The 16,162-nt window shown below is 39.1% G+C and overlaps 44 non-coding genes and 41 pseudogenes across 44 annotated transcripts; all 85 read right to left on the minus strand.

Annotated features, from left to right (window-relative positions):
- Positions 1-64: 64 nt before the first annotated feature.
- Positions 65-183, minus strand: LOC146152439 (5S ribosomal RNA). The gene has a single exon (XR_014495692.1). It is a non-coding gene; the product is annotated as a 5S ribosomal RNA (ribosomal RNA).
- A 64-nt stretch (positions 184-247) lies between these two features.
- LOC146152440 (5S ribosomal RNA) lies at positions 248-366 on the minus strand. Its single transcript, XR_014498152.1, has one exon. It is a non-coding gene; the product is annotated as a 5S ribosomal RNA (ribosomal RNA).
- Positions 367-431: 65 nt separating this feature from the next.
- On the minus strand, positions 432-550 carry LOC146152441 (5S ribosomal RNA; annotated as a pseudogene).
- A 65-nt stretch (positions 551-615) lies between these two features.
- Positions 616-734, minus strand: LOC146152442 (5S ribosomal RNA). The gene has a single exon (XR_014498585.1). It is a non-coding gene; the product is annotated as a 5S ribosomal RNA (ribosomal RNA).
- A 64-nt stretch (positions 735-798) lies between these two features.
- LOC146152443 (5S ribosomal RNA) lies at positions 799-917 on the minus strand. The gene has a single exon (XR_014498586.1). It is a non-coding gene; the product is annotated as a 5S ribosomal RNA (ribosomal RNA).
- A 64-nt stretch (positions 918-981) lies between these two features.
- LOC146152444 (5S ribosomal RNA) lies at positions 982-1,100 on the minus strand. The gene has a single exon (XR_014498587.1). It is a non-coding gene; the product is annotated as a 5S ribosomal RNA (ribosomal RNA).
- A 74-nt stretch (positions 1,101-1,174) lies between these two features.
- On the minus strand, positions 1,175-1,293 carry LOC146152445 (5S ribosomal RNA; annotated as a pseudogene).
- Positions 1,294-1,367: 74 nt separating this feature from the next.
- LOC146152446 (5S ribosomal RNA) lies at positions 1,368-1,486 on the minus strand (annotated as a pseudogene).
- A 64-nt stretch (positions 1,487-1,550) lies between these two features.
- Positions 1,551-1,669, minus strand: LOC146152447 (5S ribosomal RNA). Its single transcript, XR_014495986.1, has one exon. It is a non-coding gene; the product is annotated as a 5S ribosomal RNA (ribosomal RNA).
- A 65-nt stretch (positions 1,670-1,734) lies between these two features.
- On the minus strand, positions 1,735-1,853 carry LOC146152448 (5S ribosomal RNA). The gene has a single exon (XR_014496446.1). It is a non-coding gene; the product is annotated as a 5S ribosomal RNA (ribosomal RNA).
- A 74-nt stretch (positions 1,854-1,927) lies between these two features.
- LOC146152449 (5S ribosomal RNA) lies at positions 1,928-2,047 on the minus strand (annotated as a pseudogene).
- A 64-nt stretch (positions 2,048-2,111) lies between these two features.
- LOC146152450 (5S ribosomal RNA) lies at positions 2,112-2,230 on the minus strand (annotated as a pseudogene).
- A 74-nt stretch (positions 2,231-2,304) lies between these two features.
- LOC146152451 (5S ribosomal RNA) lies at positions 2,305-2,423 on the minus strand (annotated as a pseudogene).
- A 64-nt stretch (positions 2,424-2,487) lies between these two features.
- Positions 2,488-2,606, minus strand: LOC146152452 (5S ribosomal RNA). Its single transcript, XR_014495639.1, has one exon. It is a non-coding gene; the product is annotated as a 5S ribosomal RNA (ribosomal RNA).
- A 117-nt stretch (positions 2,607-2,723) lies between these two features.
- LOC146152453 (5S ribosomal RNA) lies at positions 2,724-2,842 on the minus strand. The gene has a single exon (XR_014498588.1). It is a non-coding gene; the product is annotated as a 5S ribosomal RNA (ribosomal RNA).
- Positions 2,843-2,906: 64 nt separating this feature from the next.
- Positions 2,907-3,025, minus strand: LOC146152454 (5S ribosomal RNA; annotated as a pseudogene).
- A 65-nt stretch (positions 3,026-3,090) lies between these two features.
- LOC146152455 (5S ribosomal RNA) lies at positions 3,091-3,209 on the minus strand (annotated as a pseudogene).
- Positions 3,210-3,274: 65 nt separating this feature from the next.
- LOC146152456 (5S ribosomal RNA) lies at positions 3,275-3,393 on the minus strand. The gene has a single exon (XR_014498589.1). It is a non-coding gene; the product is annotated as a 5S ribosomal RNA (ribosomal RNA).
- A 64-nt stretch (positions 3,394-3,457) lies between these two features.
- On the minus strand, positions 3,458-3,576 carry LOC146152457 (5S ribosomal RNA). Its single transcript, XR_014498590.1, has one exon. It is a non-coding gene; the product is annotated as a 5S ribosomal RNA (ribosomal RNA).
- Positions 3,577-3,803: 227 nt separating this feature from the next.
- LOC146152458 (5S ribosomal RNA) lies at positions 3,804-3,922 on the minus strand (annotated as a pseudogene).
- Positions 3,923-3,987: 65 nt separating this feature from the next.
- On the minus strand, positions 3,988-4,106 carry LOC146152459 (5S ribosomal RNA; annotated as a pseudogene).
- A 65-nt stretch (positions 4,107-4,171) lies between these two features.
- On the minus strand, positions 4,172-4,290 carry LOC146152460 (5S ribosomal RNA; annotated as a pseudogene).
- A 64-nt stretch (positions 4,291-4,354) lies between these two features.
- LOC146152461 (5S ribosomal RNA) lies at positions 4,355-4,473 on the minus strand. Its single transcript, XR_014498343.1, has one exon. It is a non-coding gene; the product is annotated as a 5S ribosomal RNA (ribosomal RNA).
- Positions 4,474-4,537: 64 nt separating this feature from the next.
- LOC146152462 (5S ribosomal RNA) lies at positions 4,538-4,656 on the minus strand. Its single transcript, XR_014496795.1, has one exon. It is a non-coding gene; the product is annotated as a 5S ribosomal RNA (ribosomal RNA).
- Positions 4,657-4,719: 63 nt separating this feature from the next.
- On the minus strand, positions 4,720-4,838 carry LOC146152463 (5S ribosomal RNA). Its single transcript, XR_014498591.1, has one exon. It is a non-coding gene; the product is annotated as a 5S ribosomal RNA (ribosomal RNA).
- A 74-nt stretch (positions 4,839-4,912) lies between these two features.
- Positions 4,913-5,031, minus strand: LOC146152464 (5S ribosomal RNA). Its single transcript, XR_014497681.1, has one exon. It is a non-coding gene; the product is annotated as a 5S ribosomal RNA (ribosomal RNA).
- Positions 5,032-5,095: 64 nt separating this feature from the next.
- LOC146152465 (5S ribosomal RNA) lies at positions 5,096-5,214 on the minus strand. The gene has a single exon (XR_014498592.1). It is a non-coding gene; the product is annotated as a 5S ribosomal RNA (ribosomal RNA).
- Positions 5,215-5,288: 74 nt separating this feature from the next.
- LOC146152466 (5S ribosomal RNA) lies at positions 5,289-5,407 on the minus strand. Its single transcript, XR_014497682.1, has one exon. It is a non-coding gene; the product is annotated as a 5S ribosomal RNA (ribosomal RNA).
- Positions 5,408-5,471: 64 nt separating this feature from the next.
- On the minus strand, positions 5,472-5,590 carry LOC146152467 (5S ribosomal RNA). The gene has a single exon (XR_014497061.1). It is a non-coding gene; the product is annotated as a 5S ribosomal RNA (ribosomal RNA).
- Positions 5,591-5,654: 64 nt separating this feature from the next.
- Positions 5,655-5,773, minus strand: LOC146152468 (5S ribosomal RNA). The gene has a single exon (XR_014496239.1). It is a non-coding gene; the product is annotated as a 5S ribosomal RNA (ribosomal RNA).
- Positions 5,774-5,837: 64 nt separating this feature from the next.
- LOC146152469 (5S ribosomal RNA) lies at positions 5,838-5,956 on the minus strand (annotated as a pseudogene).
- A 65-nt stretch (positions 5,957-6,021) lies between these two features.
- On the minus strand, positions 6,022-6,140 carry LOC146152470 (5S ribosomal RNA). The gene has a single exon (XR_014495434.1). It is a non-coding gene; the product is annotated as a 5S ribosomal RNA (ribosomal RNA).
- A 64-nt stretch (positions 6,141-6,204) lies between these two features.
- Positions 6,205-6,323, minus strand: LOC146152471 (5S ribosomal RNA). The gene has a single exon (XR_014498593.1). It is a non-coding gene; the product is annotated as a 5S ribosomal RNA (ribosomal RNA).
- Positions 6,324-6,387: 64 nt separating this feature from the next.
- Positions 6,388-6,496, minus strand: LOC146152472 (5S ribosomal RNA; annotated as a pseudogene).
- A 65-nt stretch (positions 6,497-6,561) lies between these two features.
- On the minus strand, positions 6,562-6,680 carry LOC146152473 (5S ribosomal RNA). The gene has a single exon (XR_014498595.1). It is a non-coding gene; the product is annotated as a 5S ribosomal RNA (ribosomal RNA).
- A 64-nt stretch (positions 6,681-6,744) lies between these two features.
- Positions 6,745-6,853, minus strand: LOC146152474 (5S ribosomal RNA; annotated as a pseudogene).
- A 65-nt stretch (positions 6,854-6,918) lies between these two features.
- On the minus strand, positions 6,919-7,037 carry LOC146152475 (5S ribosomal RNA; annotated as a pseudogene).
- Positions 7,038-7,111: 74 nt separating this feature from the next.
- Positions 7,112-7,230, minus strand: LOC146152476 (5S ribosomal RNA). Its single transcript, XR_014497698.1, has one exon. It is a non-coding gene; the product is annotated as a 5S ribosomal RNA (ribosomal RNA).
- A 73-nt stretch (positions 7,231-7,303) lies between these two features.
- Positions 7,304-7,422, minus strand: LOC146152477 (5S ribosomal RNA). The gene has a single exon (XR_014497202.1). It is a non-coding gene; the product is annotated as a 5S ribosomal RNA (ribosomal RNA).
- A 64-nt stretch (positions 7,423-7,486) lies between these two features.
- LOC146152478 (5S ribosomal RNA) lies at positions 7,487-7,605 on the minus strand. Its single transcript, XR_014498596.1, has one exon. It is a non-coding gene; the product is annotated as a 5S ribosomal RNA (ribosomal RNA).
- A 64-nt stretch (positions 7,606-7,669) lies between these two features.
- On the minus strand, positions 7,670-7,788 carry LOC146152479 (5S ribosomal RNA). The gene has a single exon (XR_014497432.1). It is a non-coding gene; the product is annotated as a 5S ribosomal RNA (ribosomal RNA).
- A 65-nt stretch (positions 7,789-7,853) lies between these two features.
- On the minus strand, positions 7,854-7,972 carry LOC146152480 (5S ribosomal RNA; annotated as a pseudogene).
- Positions 7,973-8,037: 65 nt separating this feature from the next.
- On the minus strand, positions 8,038-8,156 carry LOC146152481 (5S ribosomal RNA). The gene has a single exon (XR_014497273.1). It is a non-coding gene; the product is annotated as a 5S ribosomal RNA (ribosomal RNA).
- A 64-nt stretch (positions 8,157-8,220) lies between these two features.
- On the minus strand, positions 8,221-8,339 carry LOC146152482 (5S ribosomal RNA; annotated as a pseudogene).
- A 65-nt stretch (positions 8,340-8,404) lies between these two features.
- LOC146152483 (5S ribosomal RNA) lies at positions 8,405-8,523 on the minus strand (annotated as a pseudogene).
- Positions 8,524-8,598: 75 nt separating this feature from the next.
- On the minus strand, positions 8,599-8,717 carry LOC146152484 (5S ribosomal RNA; annotated as a pseudogene).
- A 64-nt stretch (positions 8,718-8,781) lies between these two features.
- Positions 8,782-8,900, minus strand: LOC146152485 (5S ribosomal RNA; annotated as a pseudogene).
- Positions 8,901-8,965: 65 nt separating this feature from the next.
- Positions 8,966-9,084, minus strand: LOC146152486 (5S ribosomal RNA; annotated as a pseudogene).
- Positions 9,085-9,149: 65 nt separating this feature from the next.
- LOC146152487 (5S ribosomal RNA) lies at positions 9,150-9,268 on the minus strand. Its single transcript, XR_014497207.1, has one exon. It is a non-coding gene; the product is annotated as a 5S ribosomal RNA (ribosomal RNA).
- A 64-nt stretch (positions 9,269-9,332) lies between these two features.
- Positions 9,333-9,451, minus strand: LOC146152488 (5S ribosomal RNA; annotated as a pseudogene).
- A 91-nt stretch (positions 9,452-9,542) lies between these two features.
- On the minus strand, positions 9,543-9,651 carry LOC146152489 (5S ribosomal RNA; annotated as a pseudogene).
- Positions 9,652-9,715: 64 nt separating this feature from the next.
- On the minus strand, positions 9,716-9,834 carry LOC146152490 (5S ribosomal RNA). Its single transcript, XR_014496542.1, has one exon. It is a non-coding gene; the product is annotated as a 5S ribosomal RNA (ribosomal RNA).
- Positions 9,835-9,899: 65 nt separating this feature from the next.
- On the minus strand, positions 9,900-10,018 carry LOC146152491 (5S ribosomal RNA; annotated as a pseudogene).
- A 65-nt stretch (positions 10,019-10,083) lies between these two features.
- Positions 10,084-10,202, minus strand: LOC146152492 (5S ribosomal RNA). The gene has a single exon (XR_014495787.1). It is a non-coding gene; the product is annotated as a 5S ribosomal RNA (ribosomal RNA).
- A 64-nt stretch (positions 10,203-10,266) lies between these two features.
- LOC146152493 (5S ribosomal RNA) lies at positions 10,267-10,375 on the minus strand (annotated as a pseudogene).
- Positions 10,376-10,439: 64 nt separating this feature from the next.
- LOC146152494 (5S ribosomal RNA) lies at positions 10,440-10,558 on the minus strand. The gene has a single exon (XR_014498597.1). It is a non-coding gene; the product is annotated as a 5S ribosomal RNA (ribosomal RNA).
- Positions 10,559-10,622: 64 nt separating this feature from the next.
- On the minus strand, positions 10,623-10,731 carry LOC146152495 (5S ribosomal RNA; annotated as a pseudogene).
- A 65-nt stretch (positions 10,732-10,796) lies between these two features.
- Positions 10,797-10,915, minus strand: LOC146152496 (5S ribosomal RNA). Its single transcript, XR_014497081.1, has one exon. It is a non-coding gene; the product is annotated as a 5S ribosomal RNA (ribosomal RNA).
- A 74-nt stretch (positions 10,916-10,989) lies between these two features.
- Positions 10,990-11,108, minus strand: LOC146152497 (5S ribosomal RNA). The gene has a single exon (XR_014497699.1). It is a non-coding gene; the product is annotated as a 5S ribosomal RNA (ribosomal RNA).
- Positions 11,109-11,182: 74 nt separating this feature from the next.
- On the minus strand, positions 11,183-11,301 carry LOC146152498 (5S ribosomal RNA). The gene has a single exon (XR_014497203.1). It is a non-coding gene; the product is annotated as a 5S ribosomal RNA (ribosomal RNA).
- Positions 11,302-11,539: 238 nt separating this feature from the next.
- Positions 11,540-11,658, minus strand: LOC146152499 (5S ribosomal RNA). The gene has a single exon (XR_014497274.1). It is a non-coding gene; the product is annotated as a 5S ribosomal RNA (ribosomal RNA).
- A 63-nt stretch (positions 11,659-11,721) lies between these two features.
- Positions 11,722-11,840, minus strand: LOC146152500 (5S ribosomal RNA; annotated as a pseudogene).
- A 65-nt stretch (positions 11,841-11,905) lies between these two features.
- Positions 11,906-12,024, minus strand: LOC146152501 (5S ribosomal RNA; annotated as a pseudogene).
- Positions 12,025-12,098: 74 nt separating this feature from the next.
- Positions 12,099-12,217, minus strand: LOC146152502 (5S ribosomal RNA; annotated as a pseudogene).
- A 64-nt stretch (positions 12,218-12,281) lies between these two features.
- LOC146152503 (5S ribosomal RNA) lies at positions 12,282-12,410 on the minus strand (annotated as a pseudogene).
- Positions 12,411-12,474: 64 nt separating this feature from the next.
- On the minus strand, positions 12,475-12,593 carry LOC146152504 (5S ribosomal RNA). Its single transcript, XR_014498344.1, has one exon. It is a non-coding gene; the product is annotated as a 5S ribosomal RNA (ribosomal RNA).
- Positions 12,594-12,658: 65 nt separating this feature from the next.
- LOC146152505 (5S ribosomal RNA) lies at positions 12,659-12,777 on the minus strand (annotated as a pseudogene).
- A 65-nt stretch (positions 12,778-12,842) lies between these two features.
- LOC146152506 (5S ribosomal RNA) lies at positions 12,843-12,961 on the minus strand. Its single transcript, XR_014495844.1, has one exon. It is a non-coding gene; the product is annotated as a 5S ribosomal RNA (ribosomal RNA).
- A 64-nt stretch (positions 12,962-13,025) lies between these two features.
- Positions 13,026-13,144, minus strand: LOC146152507 (5S ribosomal RNA; annotated as a pseudogene).
- A 65-nt stretch (positions 13,145-13,209) lies between these two features.
- On the minus strand, positions 13,210-13,328 carry LOC146152508 (5S ribosomal RNA). Its single transcript, XR_014498598.1, has one exon. It is a non-coding gene; the product is annotated as a 5S ribosomal RNA (ribosomal RNA).
- Positions 13,329-13,392: 64 nt separating this feature from the next.
- LOC146152509 (5S ribosomal RNA) lies at positions 13,393-13,511 on the minus strand. Its single transcript, XR_014497450.1, has one exon. It is a non-coding gene; the product is annotated as a 5S ribosomal RNA (ribosomal RNA).
- A 65-nt stretch (positions 13,512-13,576) lies between these two features.
- Positions 13,577-13,695, minus strand: LOC146152510 (5S ribosomal RNA; annotated as a pseudogene).
- Positions 13,696-13,760: 65 nt separating this feature from the next.
- On the minus strand, positions 13,761-13,879 carry LOC146152511 (5S ribosomal RNA). The gene has a single exon (XR_014497208.1). It is a non-coding gene; the product is annotated as a 5S ribosomal RNA (ribosomal RNA).
- Positions 13,880-13,943: 64 nt separating this feature from the next.
- Positions 13,944-14,062, minus strand: LOC146152512 (5S ribosomal RNA; annotated as a pseudogene).
- Positions 14,063-14,153: 91 nt separating this feature from the next.
- On the minus strand, positions 14,154-14,272 carry LOC146152513 (5S ribosomal RNA; annotated as a pseudogene).
- A 65-nt stretch (positions 14,273-14,337) lies between these two features.
- On the minus strand, positions 14,338-14,456 carry LOC146152514 (5S ribosomal RNA; annotated as a pseudogene).
- A 73-nt stretch (positions 14,457-14,529) lies between these two features.
- Positions 14,530-14,648, minus strand: LOC146152515 (5S ribosomal RNA; annotated as a pseudogene).
- A 65-nt stretch (positions 14,649-14,713) lies between these two features.
- Positions 14,714-14,832, minus strand: LOC146152516 (5S ribosomal RNA). Its single transcript, XR_014498599.1, has one exon. It is a non-coding gene; the product is annotated as a 5S ribosomal RNA (ribosomal RNA).
- A 64-nt stretch (positions 14,833-14,896) lies between these two features.
- On the minus strand, positions 14,897-15,015 carry LOC146152517 (5S ribosomal RNA; annotated as a pseudogene).
- A 65-nt stretch (positions 15,016-15,080) lies between these two features.
- LOC146152518 (5S ribosomal RNA) lies at positions 15,081-15,199 on the minus strand. Its single transcript, XR_014497120.1, has one exon. It is a non-coding gene; the product is annotated as a 5S ribosomal RNA (ribosomal RNA).
- Positions 15,200-15,263: 64 nt separating this feature from the next.
- LOC146152519 (5S ribosomal RNA) lies at positions 15,264-15,382 on the minus strand (annotated as a pseudogene).
- A 65-nt stretch (positions 15,383-15,447) lies between these two features.
- Positions 15,448-15,566, minus strand: LOC146152520 (5S ribosomal RNA). Its single transcript, XR_014496925.1, has one exon. It is a non-coding gene; the product is annotated as a 5S ribosomal RNA (ribosomal RNA).
- A 64-nt stretch (positions 15,567-15,630) lies between these two features.
- LOC146152521 (5S ribosomal RNA) lies at positions 15,631-15,749 on the minus strand (annotated as a pseudogene).
- A 65-nt stretch (positions 15,750-15,814) lies between these two features.
- Positions 15,815-15,933, minus strand: LOC146152522 (5S ribosomal RNA). Its single transcript, XR_014498600.1, has one exon. It is a non-coding gene; the product is annotated as a 5S ribosomal RNA (ribosomal RNA).
- Positions 15,934-15,997: 64 nt separating this feature from the next.
- LOC146152523 (5S ribosomal RNA) lies at positions 15,998-16,116 on the minus strand (annotated as a pseudogene).
- Positions 16,117-16,162: the final 46 nt, after the last annotated feature.

A 16,162-nucleotide genomic window follows, 5' to 3' on the forward strand; every position in this document is an offset into this window, starting at 1 on the left:
GTATTGGTCAACATTTTTTGGTCTAATCTATTTAAAAATGTAAAAACTTAAACAAATCATATTGTGCCTACGACAATTGGTATTCCTAGGTGGTCACCCATCCAAGTACTAACCAATCCCGACGTTGCTTAACTTCCGAGATCGGACGAGATCGGGTGCATTCAACCTGGTATGGTCGTAGACAGTATTGGTCAACATTTATGGTCTAATCTATTTAAAAATGTAAAAACTTAAACAAATCATATTGTGCCTACGACAATTGGTATTCCTAGGTGGTCACCTATCCAAGTACTAACCAATCCCGACGTTGCTTAACTTCCGAGATCGGACGAGATCGGGTGCATTCAACCTGGTATGGTCGTAGCCAGTATTGGTCAACATTTTTAGGTCTAATCTATTTAAAAATGTAAAAACTTAAATAAATCATATTTTGCCTACGACAATTGGTACTCCTAGGCGGTCACCCATCCAAGTACTAACCAATCCCGACGTTGCTTAACTTCCGAGATCGGACGAGATCGGGTGCATTCAACCTGGTATGTTCGTAGCCAGTATTGGTCAACATTTTTTGGTCTAATCTATTTAAAAATGTAAAAACTTAAATAAATCAAAGTTTGCCTACGACAATTGGTATTCCTAGGCGGTCACCCATCCAAGTACTAACCAATCCCGACGTTGCTTAACTTCCGAGATCGGACGAGATCGGGTGCATTCAACCTGGTATGGTCGTAGACAGTATTGGTCAACATTTATGGTCTAATCTATTTAAAAATGTAAAAACTTAAATAAATGATATTATGCCTACGACAATTGGTATTCCTAGGCGGTCACCCATCCAAGTACTAACCAATCCCGACGTTGCTTAACTTCCGAGATCGGACGAGATCGGGTGCATTCAACCTGGTATGGTCGTAGACAGTATTGGTCAACATTTATGGTTTAATCTATTTAAAAATGTAAAAACTTAAACAAATCATATTGTGCCTACGACAATTGGTATTCCTAGGCGGTCACCCATCCAAGTACTAACCAATCCCGACGTTGCTTAACTTCCGAGATCGGACGAGATCGGGTGCATTCAACCTGGTATGGTCGTAGACAGTAGTGGTCAACATTTTTTGGTCTAAAATCTTTAAAAATTTTAACATTCAAATATATTTAAAAAATCATATTTTGCCTATGACAATTGGTATTCCTAGGCGGTCACCCATCCAAGTAGCAACCAATCCCGATGTTGCTTAACTTCCGAGATCGGACGAGATCGGGTACATTCCACCTGGTTTGGTCGTAGACAGTATTGGTCAACATTTTTTGGTCTAAAATCTTTAAAAATGTTAACATTTAAATATATTTTAAAAATCATATTTTGCCTATGACAATTCGTATTGCTAGGCGGACACCCATCCAAGTACTAACCAATCCCGACGTTGCTTAACTTCCGAGATCGGACGAGATCGGGTGCATTCAACCTGGTATGGTCGTAGACAGTATTGGTCAACATTTATGGTCTAATCTATTTAAAAATGTAAAAACTTAAACAAATCATATTGTGCCTACGACAATTGGTATTCCTAGGTGGTCACCCATCCAAGTACTAACCAATCCCGACGTTGCTTAACTTCCGAGATCGGACGAGATCGGGTGCATTCAACCTGGTATGGTCGTAGCCAGTATTGGTCAACATTTTTAGGTCTAAACTATTTAAAAATGTAAAAACTTAAATAAATCATATTTTACCTACGACAATTGGTACTCCTAGGCGGTCACCCATCCAAGTACTAACCAATCCCGACGTTGCTTAACTTCCGAGATCGGACGAGATCGGGTGCATTCAACCTGGTATGGTCGTAGACAGTATTGGTCAACATTTTTTGGTCTAAAATCTTTAAAAATATTAACATTTAAATATATTTTAAAAATCATATTTTGCCTATGACAATTGGTATTCCTAGGCCCGTCTCCCATCCAAGTACTAACCAATCCCGACGTTGCTTAACTTCCAAGATCGGACGAGATCGGGTGCATTCAACCTGGTATGGTCGTAGACAGTATTGGTCAACATTTATGGTCTAATCTATTTAAAAATGTAAAAACTTAAATAAATCATATTTTGCCTATGACAATTCGTATTGCTAGGCGGACACCCATCCAAGTACTAACCAATCCCGACGTTGCTTAACTTCCGAGATCGGACGAGATCGGGTGCATTCAACCTGGTATGGTCGTACACAGTATTGGTCAACATTTTTTGGTCTAAAATCTTCAAAAATGTTAACATATAAATATATTTTATAAATCATATTTTGCCTATGACAATTGGAATTCCTATGCGGTCACCCATCCAAGTAATAACCAATCCCGACGTTGCTTAACTTCCGAGATCGGACGAGATCTGGTGCATTCAACCTGGTATGGTCGTAAGCAGTATTTCTCAACATTTTACCTCTAATCTATTTAAAAAAGTAAAAACTTAAATAAATCATATTTTGCCTACGACAATTGGTACTCCTAGGCGGTCACCCATCCAAGTACTAACCAATCCCGACGTTGCTTAACTTCCGAGATCGGACGAGATCGGGTGCATTCAACCTGGTATGGTCGTAGACAGTATTCGAGATCGGACGAGATCGGGTGCATTCAACCTGGTATGGTCGTAGACAGTATTGGTCAACATTTATGGTCTAATCTATTTAAAAATGTAAAAACTTAAACAAATCATATTGTGCCTACGACAATTGGTATTCCTAGGCGGTCACCCATCCAAGTACTAACCAATCCCGACGTTGCTTAACTTCCGAGATCGGACGAGATCGGGTGCATTCAACCTGGTATGGTCGTAGACAGTATTGGACAACATTTATGGTCTAATCTATTTAAAAATGTAAAAACTTAAACAAATCATATTGTGCCTACGACAATTGGTATTCCTAGGTGGTCACCCATCCAAGTACTAACCAATCCCGACGTTGCTTAACTTCCGTGATCGGACGAGATCGGGTGCATTCAACCTGGTATGGTCGTAGCCAGTATTGGTCAACATTTTTAGGTCTAAACTATATAAAAATGTAAAAACTTAAATAAATCATATTTTACCTACGACAATTGGTACTCCTAGGCGGTCACCCATCCAAGTACTAACCAATCCCGACGTTGCTTAACTTCCGAGATCGGACGAGATCGGGTGCATTCAACCTGGTATGTTCGTAGCCAGTATTGGTCAACATTTTTTGGTCTAATCTATTTAAAAATGTAAAAACTTAAATAAATCATATTTTGCCTACGACAATTGGTATTCCTAGGCGGTCACCCATCCAAGTACTAACCAATCCCGACGTTGCTTAACTTCCGAGATCGGACGAGATCGGGTGCATTCAACCTGGTATGGTCGTAGACAGTATTGGTCAACATTTATGGTCTAATCTATTTAAAAATGTAAAAACTTAAATAAATGATATTATGCCTACGACAATTGGTATTCCTAGGCGGTCACCCATCCAAGTACTAACCAATCCCGACGTTGCTTAACTTCCGAGATCGGACGAGATCGGGTGCATTCAACCTGGTATGGTCGTAGACAGTATTGGTCAACATTTTTTGGTCTAAAATCTTTAAAAATGTTAACATTTAAATATATTTTAAAAATCATATTTTGCCTATGACAATCCCGACGTTGCTTAACTTCCGAGATCGGACGAGATCGGGTGCATTCAACCTGGTATGGTCGTACACAGTATTGGTCAACATTTTTTGGTCTAAAATCTTCAAAAATGTTAACATTTAAATATATTTTATAAATCATATTTTGCCTATGACAATTGGAATTCCTATGCGGTCACCCATCCAAGTACTAACCAATCCCGACGTTGCTTAACTTCCGAGATCGGACGAGATCGGGTGCATTCAACCTGGTATGGTCGTAGCCAGTATTGGTCAACATTTTTTGGTCTAATCTATTTAAAAATGTAAAAACTTAAATAAATCATATTTTGCCTACGACAATTGGTATTCCTAGGCGGTCACCCATCCAAGTACTAACCAATCCCGACGTTGCTTTACTTCCGAGATCGGACGAGATCGGGTGCATTATACCTGGTATGTTCGTAGCCAGTATTGGTCAACATTTTTTGGTCTAATCTATTTAAAAATGTAAAATCTTAAATAAATCATATTTTGCCTACGACAATTGGTATTCCTAGGCGGTCACCCATCCAAGTACTAACCAATCCCGACGTTGCTTGACATCCGAGATCGGACGAGATCGGGAGCATTCAACCTGGTATGGTCGTAGACAGTATTGGTCAACATTTATGGTCTAATCTATTTAAAAATGTAAAAACTTAAATAAATGATATTATGCCTACAACAATTGGTATTCCTAGGCGGTCACCCATCCAAGTACTAACCAATCCCGACATTGCTTAACTTCCGAGATCGGACGAGGTCGGGTGCATTCAACCTGGTATGGTCGTAGACAGTAATCGTCAACATTTATGGTCTAATCTATTTAAAAATGTAAAAACTTAAATAAATCATATTGTGCCTACGACAATTGGTATTCCTAGGCGGTCACCCATCCAAGTACTAACCAATCCCGACGTTGCTTAACTTCCGAGATCGGACGAGATCGGGTGCATTCAACCTGGTATGGTCGTGGACAGTATTGGTCAACATTTATGGTCTAATCTATTTAAAAATGTAAAACTTAAATAAATCATATTGTGCCTACGACAATTGGTATTCCTAGGCGGTCACCCATCCAAGTACTAACCAATCCCGACGTTGCTTAACTTCCGAGATCGGACGAGATCGGGTGCATTCAACCTGGTATGGTCGTAGACAGTATTGGTCAACATTTTTTGGTCTAAAATCTTCAAAAATGTTAACATTTAAATATATTTTATAAATCATATTTTGCCTATGACAATTGGAATTCCTATGCGGTCACCCATACAAGTACTAACCAATCCCGACGTTGCTTAACTTCCGAGATCGGACGAGATCGGGTGCATTCAACCTGGTATGGTCATAAGCAGTGTTTATCAACATTTTACGTCTAATCTATTTAAAAAAGTAAAAACTTAAATAAATCATATTTTGCCTACGACAATTGGTATTCCTAGGCGGTCACCCATCCAAGTACTAACCAATCCCGACGTTGCTTAACTTCCGAGATCGGACGAGATCGGGTGCATTCAACCTGGTATGGTCGTAGACAGTATTGGTCAACATTTTTTGGTCTAAAATCTTCAAAAATGTTAACATTTAAATATATTTTATAAATCATATTTTGCCTATGACAATTGGAATTCCTATGCGGTCACCCATACAAGTACTAACCAATCCCGACGTTGCTTAACTTCCGAGATCGGACGAGATCGGGTGCATTCAACCTGGTATGGTCATAAGCAGTGTTTCTCAACATTTTACGTCTAATCTATTTAAAAAAGTAAAAACTTAAATAAATCATATTTTGCCTACGACAATTGGTATTCCTAGGCGGTCACCCATCCAAGTACTAACTAATCCCGACGTTGCTTAACTTCCGAGATCGGACGAGATCGGGTGCATTCAACCTGGTATGGTCGTAGACAGTATTGGTCAACATTTATGGTCTAATCTATTTAAAAATGTAAAAACTTAAATAAATCATATTGTGCCTACGACAATTGGTATTCCTAGGCGGTCACCCATCCAAGTACTAACCAATCCCGACGTTGCTTAACTTCCGAGATCGGACGAGATCGGGTGCATTCAACCTGGTATGGTCGTAGCCAGTATTGGTCAACATTTTTAGGTCTAATCTATTTAAAAATGAAAAACTTAAATAAATCATATTTTGGCTACGACAATTGGTATTCCAAGGCGGTCACCCATCCAAGTACTAACCAATCCGGACGTTGCTTAACTTCCGAGATCGGACGAGATCGGGTGCATTCAACCTGGTATGTTCGTAGCCAGTATTGGTCAACATTTTTTGGTCTAATCTATTTAAAAATGTAAAAACTTAAATAAATCATATTTTGCCTACGACAATTGGTGTTCCTAGGCGGTCACCCATCCAAGTACTAACCAATCCCGACGTTGCTTAACTTCCGAGATCGGACGAGATCGGGTGCATTCAACCTGGTATGGTCGTAGACAGTATTGGTCAACATTTATGGTCTAATCTATTTAAAAATGTAAAAACCTAAATAAATGATATTATGCCTACGACAATTGGTATTCCTAGGCGGTCACCCATCCAAGTACTAACCAATCCCGACGTTGCTTAACTTCCGAGATCGGACGAGATCGGGTGCATTCAACCTGGTATGGTCGTAGACAGTATTGGTCAACATTTATGGTCTAATCTATTTAAAAATGTAAAAACCTAAATAAATGATATTGTGCCTACGACAATTGGTATTCCTAGGCGGTCACCCATCCAAGTACTAACCAATCCCGACGTTGCTTAACTTCCGAGATCGGGTGCATTCAACCTGGTATGGTCGTAGCCAGTATTGGTCAACATTTTTTGGTCTAATCTATTTAAAAATGTAAAAACTTAAATAAATCATATTTTGCCTACGACAATTGGTATTCCTAGGCGGTCACCCATCCAAGTACTAACCAATCCCGACGTTGCTTAACTTCCGAGATCGGACGAGATCGGGTGCATTCAACCTGGTATGGTCGTAGACAGTATTGGTCAACATTTATGGTCTAATCTATTTAAAAATGTAAAAACTTAAATAAATCATATTGTGCCTACGACAATTGGTATTCCTAGGCGGTCACCCATCCAAGTACTAACCAATCCCGACGTTGCTTAACTTCCGAGATCGGGTGCATTCAACCTGGTATGGTCGTAGCCAGTATTGGTCAACATTTTTTGGTCTAATCTATTTAAAAATGTAAAAACTTAAATAAATCATATTTTGACTACGACAATTGGTATTCCTAGGCAGTCACCCATTCAAGTACTAACCAATCCCGACATTGCTTAACTTCCGAGATCGGACGAGATCGGGTGCATTCAACCTGGTATGGTCGTAGACAGTATTGGTCAACATTTTTTGGTCTAAAATCTTCAAAAATGTTAACATTTAAATATATTTTATAAATCATATTTTGCCTATGACAATTGGAATTCCTATGCGGTCACCCATCCAAGTACTAACCAATCCCGACGTTGCTTAACTTCCGAGATCGGACGAGATCGGGTGCATTCAACCTGGTATGGTCGTAGACAGTATTGGTCAACATTTTTTGGTCTAAATCTTCAAAAATGTTAACATTTAAAAATATTTTATAAATCATATTTTGTCTATGACAATTGGAATTCCTATGCGGTCACCCATCCAAGTACTAACCAATCCCGACGTTGCTTAACTTCCGAGATCGGACGAGATCGGGTGCATTCAACCTGGTATGGTCGTAGACAGTATTTCTCAACATTTTACGTCTAATCTATTTAAAAAAGTAAAAACTTAAATAAATCATATTTTGCCTACGACAATTGGTATTCCTAGGCGGTCACCCATCCAAGTACTAACCAATCCCGACGTTGCTTAACTTCCGAGATCGGACGAGATCGGGTGCATTCAACCTGGTATGGTCGTAGACAGTATTGGTCAACATTTATGGTCTAATCTATTTAAAAATGTAAAAACTTAAATAAATCATATTGTGCCTACGACAATTGGTATTCCTAGGCGGTCACCCATCCAAGTACTAACCAATCCCGACGTTGCTTAACTTCCGAGATCGGACGAGATCAGGTGCATTCAACCTGGTATGGTCGTAGCCAGTATTGGTCAACATTTTTTGGTCTAATCTATTTAAAAATGTAAAAACTTAAATAAATCATATTTTGCCTACGACAATTGGTATTCCTAGGCGGTCACCCATCCAAGTACTAACCAATCCCGACGTTGCTTAACTTCCGAGATCGGACGAGATCGGGTGCATTCAATCTTGTATTTTCGTAGCCAGTATTGGTCAACATTTTTTGGTCTAATCTATTTAAAAATGTAAAAACTTAAATAAATCATATTTTGCCTACGACAATTGGTATTCCTAGGCGGTCACCCATCCAAGTACTAACCAATCCCGACGTTGCTCAACTTCCGAGATCGGACGAGATCGGGTGCATTCAACCTGGTATGGTCGTAGACAGTATTCGTCAACATTTATGGTCTAATCTATTTAAAAATGTAAAAACTTAAATAAATGATATTATGCCTACGACAATTGGTATTCCTAGGCGGTCACCCATCCAAGTACTAACCAATCCCGACGTTGCTTAACTTCCGAGATCGGACGAGATCGGGTGCATTCAATCTGGTATGTTCGTAGCCAGTATTGGTCAACATTTTTTGGTCTAATCTATTTAAAAATGTAAAAACTTAAATAAATCATATTTTGCCTATGACAATTGGTATTGCTAGGCGGTCACCCATCCAAGTACTAACCAATCCCGACGTTGCTTAACTTCCGAGATCGGACGAGATCGGGTGCATTCAACCTGGTATGGTCGTAGACAGTAGTGGTCAACATTTTTTGGTCTAAAATCTTCAAAAAATGTTAACATTTAAATATATTTTATAAATCATATTTTGCCTATGACAATTGGAATTCCTATGCGGTCACCCATCCAAGTACTAACCAATCCCGACGTTGCTTAACTTCCGAGATCGGACGAGATCGGGTGCATTCAAACTGGTATGGTCGTAAGGAGTATTTCTCAACATTTTACGTCTAATCTATTTAAAAAAGTAAAAACTTAAATAAATCATATTTTGCCTACGACAATTGGTATTCCTAGGCGGTCACCCATCCAAGTACTAACCAATCCCGACGTTGCTTAACTTCCGAGATCGGACGACATCGGGTGCATTCAACCTGGTATGGTCGTAGCCAGTATTGGTCAACATTTTTTGGTCTAATCTATTTAAAAATGTAAAAACTTAAATAAATCATATTTTGCCTATGACAATTGGTATTCCTAGGCGGTCACCCATCCAAGTACTAATCAATCCCGACGTTGCTTACCTTCCGAGATCGAACGAGATCGGGTGCATTCAACCTGGTATGGTCGTAGCCAGTATTGGTCAACATTTTTTGGTCTAATCTATTTAAAAATGTAAAAACTTAAATAAATCATATTTTGTCTACGACAATTGGTATTCCTAAGCGGTCACCCATCCAAGTACTAACCAATCCCGACGTTGCTTAACGTCCGAGATCGGACGAGATCGGGTGCATTCAACCTGGTATGGTCGTAGAAAGTATTGGTCAACATTTATGGTCTAATCTATTTAAAACTGTAAAAACTTAAATAAATCTTATTGTGCCTACGACAATTGGTATTGCTAGGCGGTCACCCATCCAAGTACTAAACAATCCCGACGTTGCTTAACTTCCGAGATCGGACGAGATCGGGTGCTTTCAACCTGGTATGGTCGTAGACTGTATTGGTCAACATTTTTTGGTCTACAATCTTTAAAAAAGTTAACATTTAAATATATTTAAAAAAATAAAAACTTAAATAAATCCTATTTTGCCTACGACAATTGGTATTCCTAGGCGGTCACCCATCCAAGCACTAACCAATCCCGACATTGCTTAACTTCCGAGATCGGGTGCATTCAACCTGGTATGGTCGTAGACAGTATTGGTCAACATTTATGGTCTAATCTATTTAAAAATGTAAAAACTTAAATAAATGATATTGTGCCTACGACAATTGGTATTCCTAGGCGGTCACCCATCCAAGTACTAACCAATCCCGACGTTGCTTAACTTCCGAGAACGGACGAGATCGGGTGCATTCAATATGGTATGGTCGTAGGCAGTATTGCTCAACATTTTTTGGTCTAATCTATTTAAAAATGTAAAAACTTAAATAAATCATATATTGCCTACGACAATTGGTATTCCTAGGCGGTCACATATCCAAGTACTAACCAATCCCGACGTTGCTTAACTTCCGAAATTGGACGAGATCGGTTGCATTCAACCTGGTATGGTCGTAGACAGTATTGATCAACATTTTTTGGTCTAATCTATTTAAAAATGTAAAAACTTAAATAAATGATATTATGCCTACGACAATTGGTATTCCTAGGCGGTCACCCATCCAAGTACTAACCAATCCCGACGTTGCTTAACTTCCGAGATCGGACGAGATCGGGTGCATTCAACCTGGTATGGTCGTAGTCAGTATTGGTCAACATTTATGGTCTAATCTATTTAAAAATGTAAAAACTTAAATAAATGATATTGTGCCTACGACAATTGGTATTCCTAGGCGGTCACCCATCCAAGCACTAACCAATCCCGACATTGCTTAACTTCCGAGATCGGGTGCATTCAACCTGGTATGGTCGTAGACAGTATTGGTCAACATTTATGGTCTAATCTATTTAAAAATGTAAAAACTTAAATAAATGATATTGTGCCTACGACAATTGGTATTCCTAGGCGGTCACCCATCCAAGTACTAACCAATCCCGACGTTGCTTAACTTCCGAGATCGGACGAGATCGGGTGCATTCAACCTGGTATGGTCGTAGACAGTATTGGTCAACATTTATGGTCTAATCTATTTAAAAATGTAAAAACTTAAATAAATCATATTGTGCCTACGACAATTGGTATTCCTAGGCGGTCACCCATCCAAGTACTAACCAATCCCGACGTTGCTTAACTTCCGAGATCGGGTGCATTCAACCTGGTATGGTCGTAGCCAGTATTGGTCAACATTTTTTGGTCTAATCTATTTAAAAATGTAAAAACTTAAATAAATCATATTTTGCCTACGACAATTGGTATTCCTAGGCGGTCACCCATCCAAGTACTAACCAATCCCGACATTGCTTAACTTCCGAGATCGGACGAGATCGGGTACATTCAACCTGGTATGGTCGTAGACAGTATTGGTCAACATTTTTTGGTCTAAAATCTTCAAAAATGTTAACATTTAAATATATTTTATAAATCATATTTTGCCTATGACAATTGGAATTCCTATGCGGTCACCCATCCAAGTACTAACCAATCCCGACGTTGCTTAACTTCCGAGATCGGACGAGATCGGGTGCATTCAACCTGGTATGGTCGTAGACAGTATTGGTCAACATTTTTTGGTCTAAAGTCTTCAAAAATGTTAACATTTAAATATATTTTATAAATCATATTTTGTCTATGACAATTGGAATTCCTATGCGGTCACCCATCCAAGTACTAACCAATCCCGACGTTGCTTAACTTCCGAGATCGGACGAGATCGGGTGCATTCAACCTGGTATGGTCGTAGACAGTATTTCTCAACATTTTACGTCTAATCTATTTAAAAAAGTAAAAACTTAAATAAATCATATTTTGCCTACGACAATTGGTATTCCTAGGCGGTCACCCATCCAAGTACTAACCAATCCCGACGTTGCTTAACTTCCGAGATCGGGTGCATTCAATCTTGTATTTTCGTAGCCAGTATTGGTCAACATTTTTTGGTCTAATCTATTTAAAAATGTAAAAACTTAAATAAATCATATTTTGCCTACGACAATTGGTATTCCTAGGCGGTCACCCATCCAAGTACTAACCAATCCCGACGTTGCTCAACTTCCGAGATCGGACGAGATCGGGTGCATTCAACCTGGTATGGTCGTAGACAGTATTCGTCAACATTTATGGTCTAATCTATTTAAAAATGTAAAACTTAAATAAATGATATTATGCCTACGACAATTGGTATTCCTAGGCGGTCACCCATGCAAGTACTAACCAATCCCGACGTTGCTTAACTTCCGAGATCGGACGAGATCGGGTGCATTCAATCTGGTATGTTCGTAGCCAGTATTGGTCAACATTTTTTGGTCTAATCTATTTAAAAATGTAAAAACTTAAATAAATCATATTTTGCCTATGACAATTGGTATTGCTAGGCGGTCACCCATCCAAGTACTAACCAATCCCGACGTTGCTTAACTTCCGAGATCGGACGAGATCGGGTGCATTCAACCTGGTATGGTCGTAGACAGTAGTGGTCAACATTTTTTGGTCTAAAATCTTCAAAAATGTTAACATTTAAATATATTTTATAAATCATATTTTGCCTATGACAATTGGAATTCCTATGCGGTCACCCATCCAAGTACTAACCAATCCCGACGTTGCTTAACTTCCGAGATCGGACGAGATCGGGTGCATTCAAACTGGTATGGTCGTAAGCAGTATTTCTCAACATTTTACGTCTAATCTATTTAAAAAAGTAAAAACTTAAATAAATCATATTTTGCCTACGACAATTGGTATTCCTAGGCGGTCACCCATCCAAGTACTAACCAATCCCGACGTTGCTTAACTTCCGAGATCGCACGAGATCGCACGAGATCGGGTGCATTCAACCTGGTATGGTCGTAGACAGTATTGGTCAACAGTTATGGTCTAATCTATTTAAAAATGTAAAAACTTAAGTAAATCATATTGTGCCTACGACAATTGGTATTCCTAGGCGGTCACCCATCCAAGCACTAACCAATCCCGACGTTGCTTAACTTCCGAGATCGGACGAGATCGGGTGCATTCAACCTGGTATGGTCGTAGCCAGAATTGGTCAACATTTTTTGGTCTAATCTATTTAAAAATGTAAAAACTTAAATAAATCATATTTTGCCTATGACAATTGGTATTCCTAGGCGGTCACCCATCCAAGTACTAATCAATCCCGACGTTGCTTAACTTCCGAGATCGAACGAGATCGGGTGCATTCAACCTGGTATGGTCGTAGCCAGTATTGGTCAACATTTTTTGGTCTAATCTATTTAAAAATGTAAAAACTTAAATAAATCATATTGTGCCTACGACAATTGGTATTCCTAGGCGGTCACCCATCCAAGTACTAACCAATCCCGACGTTGCTTAACTTCCGAGATCGGACGAGATCGGGTGAATTCAACCTGGTATGGTCGTAGACAGTATTGGTCAACATTTATGGTCTAATCTATTTAAAAATGTAAAAACTTAAATAAATCATATTGTGCCTACGACAATTGGTATTCCTAGGCGGTCACCCATCCAAGTACTAACCAATCCCGAGGTGGCTTAACTTCCGAGATCGGACGAGATGGGGTGCATTCAACCTGGTATGGTCGTAGCCAGAATTGGTCAACATTTTTTGGTCTAATCTATTTAAAAATGTAAAAACTTAAATAAATCATATTTTGCCTACGACAATTGGTATTCCTAGGCGGTCACCCATCCAAGTACTAACCAATCCCGACGTTGCTTAACTTCCGAGATCGGACGAGATCGGGTGCATTCAACCTGGTATGGTCGTAGACAGTATTGGTCAACATTTATGGTCTAATCTATTTAAAAATGTAAAAACTTAAATAAATCATATTGTGCCTACGACAATTGGTATTCCTAGGCGGTCACCCATCCAAGTACTAATCAATCCCGACGTTGCTTAACTTCCGAGATCGAACGAGATCGGGTGCATTCAACCTGGTATGGTCGTAGCCAGTATTGGTCAACATTTTTTGGTCTAATCTATTTAAAAATGTAAAAACTTAAATAAATCATATTTTGTCTACGACAATTGGTATTCCTAGGCGGTCACCCATCCAAGTACTAACCAATCCCGACGTTGCTTAACTTCCGAGATCGGACGAGATCGGGTGCATTCAACCTCGTATGGTCGTAGCCAGTATTGGTCAACATTTTTTGGTCTAATCTATTTAAAAATGTAAAAACATAAATAAATCATATTGTGTCTACGACAATTGGTATTCCTAAGCGGTCACCCATCCAAGTACTAACCAATCCCGACGTTGCTTAACGTCCGAGATCGGACGAGATCGGGTGCATTCAACCTGGTATGGTCGTAGAAAGTATTGGTCAACATTTATGGTCTAATCTATTTAAAACTGTAAAAACTTAAATAAATCATATTGTGCCTACGACAATTGGTATTGCTAGGCGGTCACCCATCCAAGTACTAAACAATCCCGACGTTGCTTAACTTCCGAGATCGGACGAGATCGGGTGCTTTCAACCTGGTATGGTCGTAGACAGTATTGGTCAACATTTTTTGGTCTACAATCTTTAAAAAAGTTAACATTTAAATATATTTAAAAAAATTAAAACTTAAATAAATCATATTTTGCCTACGACAATTGGTATTCCTAGGCGGTCACCCATCCAAGTAATAACCAATCCCGACGTTGCTTAACTTCCGAGAACGGACGAGATCGGGTGCATTCAATATGGTATGGTCGTAGGCAGTATTGCTCAACATTTTTTGGTCTAATCTATTTAAAAATGTAAAAACTTAAATAAATCATATATTGCCTACGACAATTGGTATTCCTAGGCGGTCACATATCCAAGTACTAACCAATCCCGACGTTGCTTAACTTCCGAGATCGGACGAGATCGGTTGCATTCAACCTGGTATGGTCGTAGACAGTATTGATCAACATTTTTTGGTCTAAAATCTTTAAAAATGTTAACATTAAATATATTTTAAAAATCATATTTTGCCTATGAAAATTGGTATTCCTAGGCGGTCAACCATCCAAGTACCAACCAATCCCGACGTTGCTTAACTTCCGAGATCGGACGAGATCGGGTGCATTCAACCTGGTATGGTCGTAGTCAGTATTGGTCAACATTTTTTGGTCTAATCTATTTAAAAATGTAAAAACTTAAATAAATCATATTGTGCCTACGACAATTGGTATTCCTAGGCGGTCACCCATCCAAGTACTAACCAATCCCGACGTTGCTTAACTTCCGAGATCGGACGAGATCGGGTGCATTCAACCTGGTATGGTCGTAGACAGTATTGGTCAACATTTATGGTCTAATCTATTTAAAAATGTAAAAACTTAAATAAATCATATTGTGCCTACGACAATTGGTATTCCTAGGCGGTCACCCATCCAAGTACTAACCAATCCCGAGGTGGCTTAACTTCCGAGATCGGACGAGATGGGGTGCATTCAACCTGGTATGGTCGTAGCCAGTATTGGTCAACATTTTTTGGTCTAATCTATTTAAAAATGTAAAAACTTAAATAAATCATATTTTGCCTACGACAATTGGTATTCCTAGGCGGTCACCCATCCAAGTACTAACCAATCCCGACGTTGCTTAACTTCCGAGATCGGACGAGAACGGGTGCATTCAACCTGGTATGGTCGTAGACAGTATTGGTCAACATTTATGGTCTAATCTATTTAAAAATGTAAAAACTTAAATAAATCATATTGTGCCTACGACAATTGGTATTCCTAGGCGGTCACCCATCCAAGTACTAACCAATCTCGACGTTGCTTAACTTCCGAGATCGGACGAGATCGGGTGCATTCAACCTGGTATGGTCGTATCCAGTATTGGTCAACATTTTTTGGTCTAATCTATTTAAAAATGTAAAAACTTAAATAAATCATATTTTGCCTACGACAATTGGTATTCCTAGGCGGTCACCCATCCAAGTACTAACCAATCCCGACGTTGCTTAACTTCCGAGATCGGACGAGATCGGTTGCATTCAACCTGGTATGGTCGTAGACAGTATTGGTCAACATTTATGGTCTAATCTATTTAAAAATGTAAAAACTTAAATAAATCATATTGTGCCTACGACAATTGGTATTCCTAGGCGGTCACCCATCCAAGTACTAACCAATCCCGAGGTGGCTTAACTTCCGAGATCGGACGAGATGGGGTGCATTCAACCTGGTATGGTCGTAGCCAGTATTGGTCAACATTTTTTGGTCTAATCTATTTAAAAATGTAAAAACTTAAATAAATCATATTTTGCCTACGACAATTGGTATTCCTAGGCGGTCACCCATCCAAGTACTAACCAATCCCGACGTTGCTTAACTTCCGAGATCGGACGAGATCGGGTGCATTCAACCTGGTATGGTCGTAGACAGTATTGGTCAACATTTATGGTCTAATCTATTTAAAAATGTAAAAACTTAAATAAATCATATTGTGCCTACGACAATTGGTATTCCTAGGCGGTCACCCATCCAAGTACTAACCAATCTCGACGTTGCTTAACTTCCGAGATCGGACGAGATCGGGTGCATTCAACCTGGTATGGTCGTATCCAGTATTGGTCAACATTTTTTGGTCTAATCTATTTAAAAATGTAAAA

This window comes from Ascidiella aspersa, chromosome 4 (genome assembly GCF_963924565.1).
Source record: "Ascidiella aspersa chromosome 4, kaAscAspe10.2, whole genome shotgun sequence".
Lineage (NCBI taxonomy): Eukaryota > Metazoa > Chordata > Ascidiacea > Phlebobranchia > Ascidiidae > Ascidiella > Ascidiella aspersa.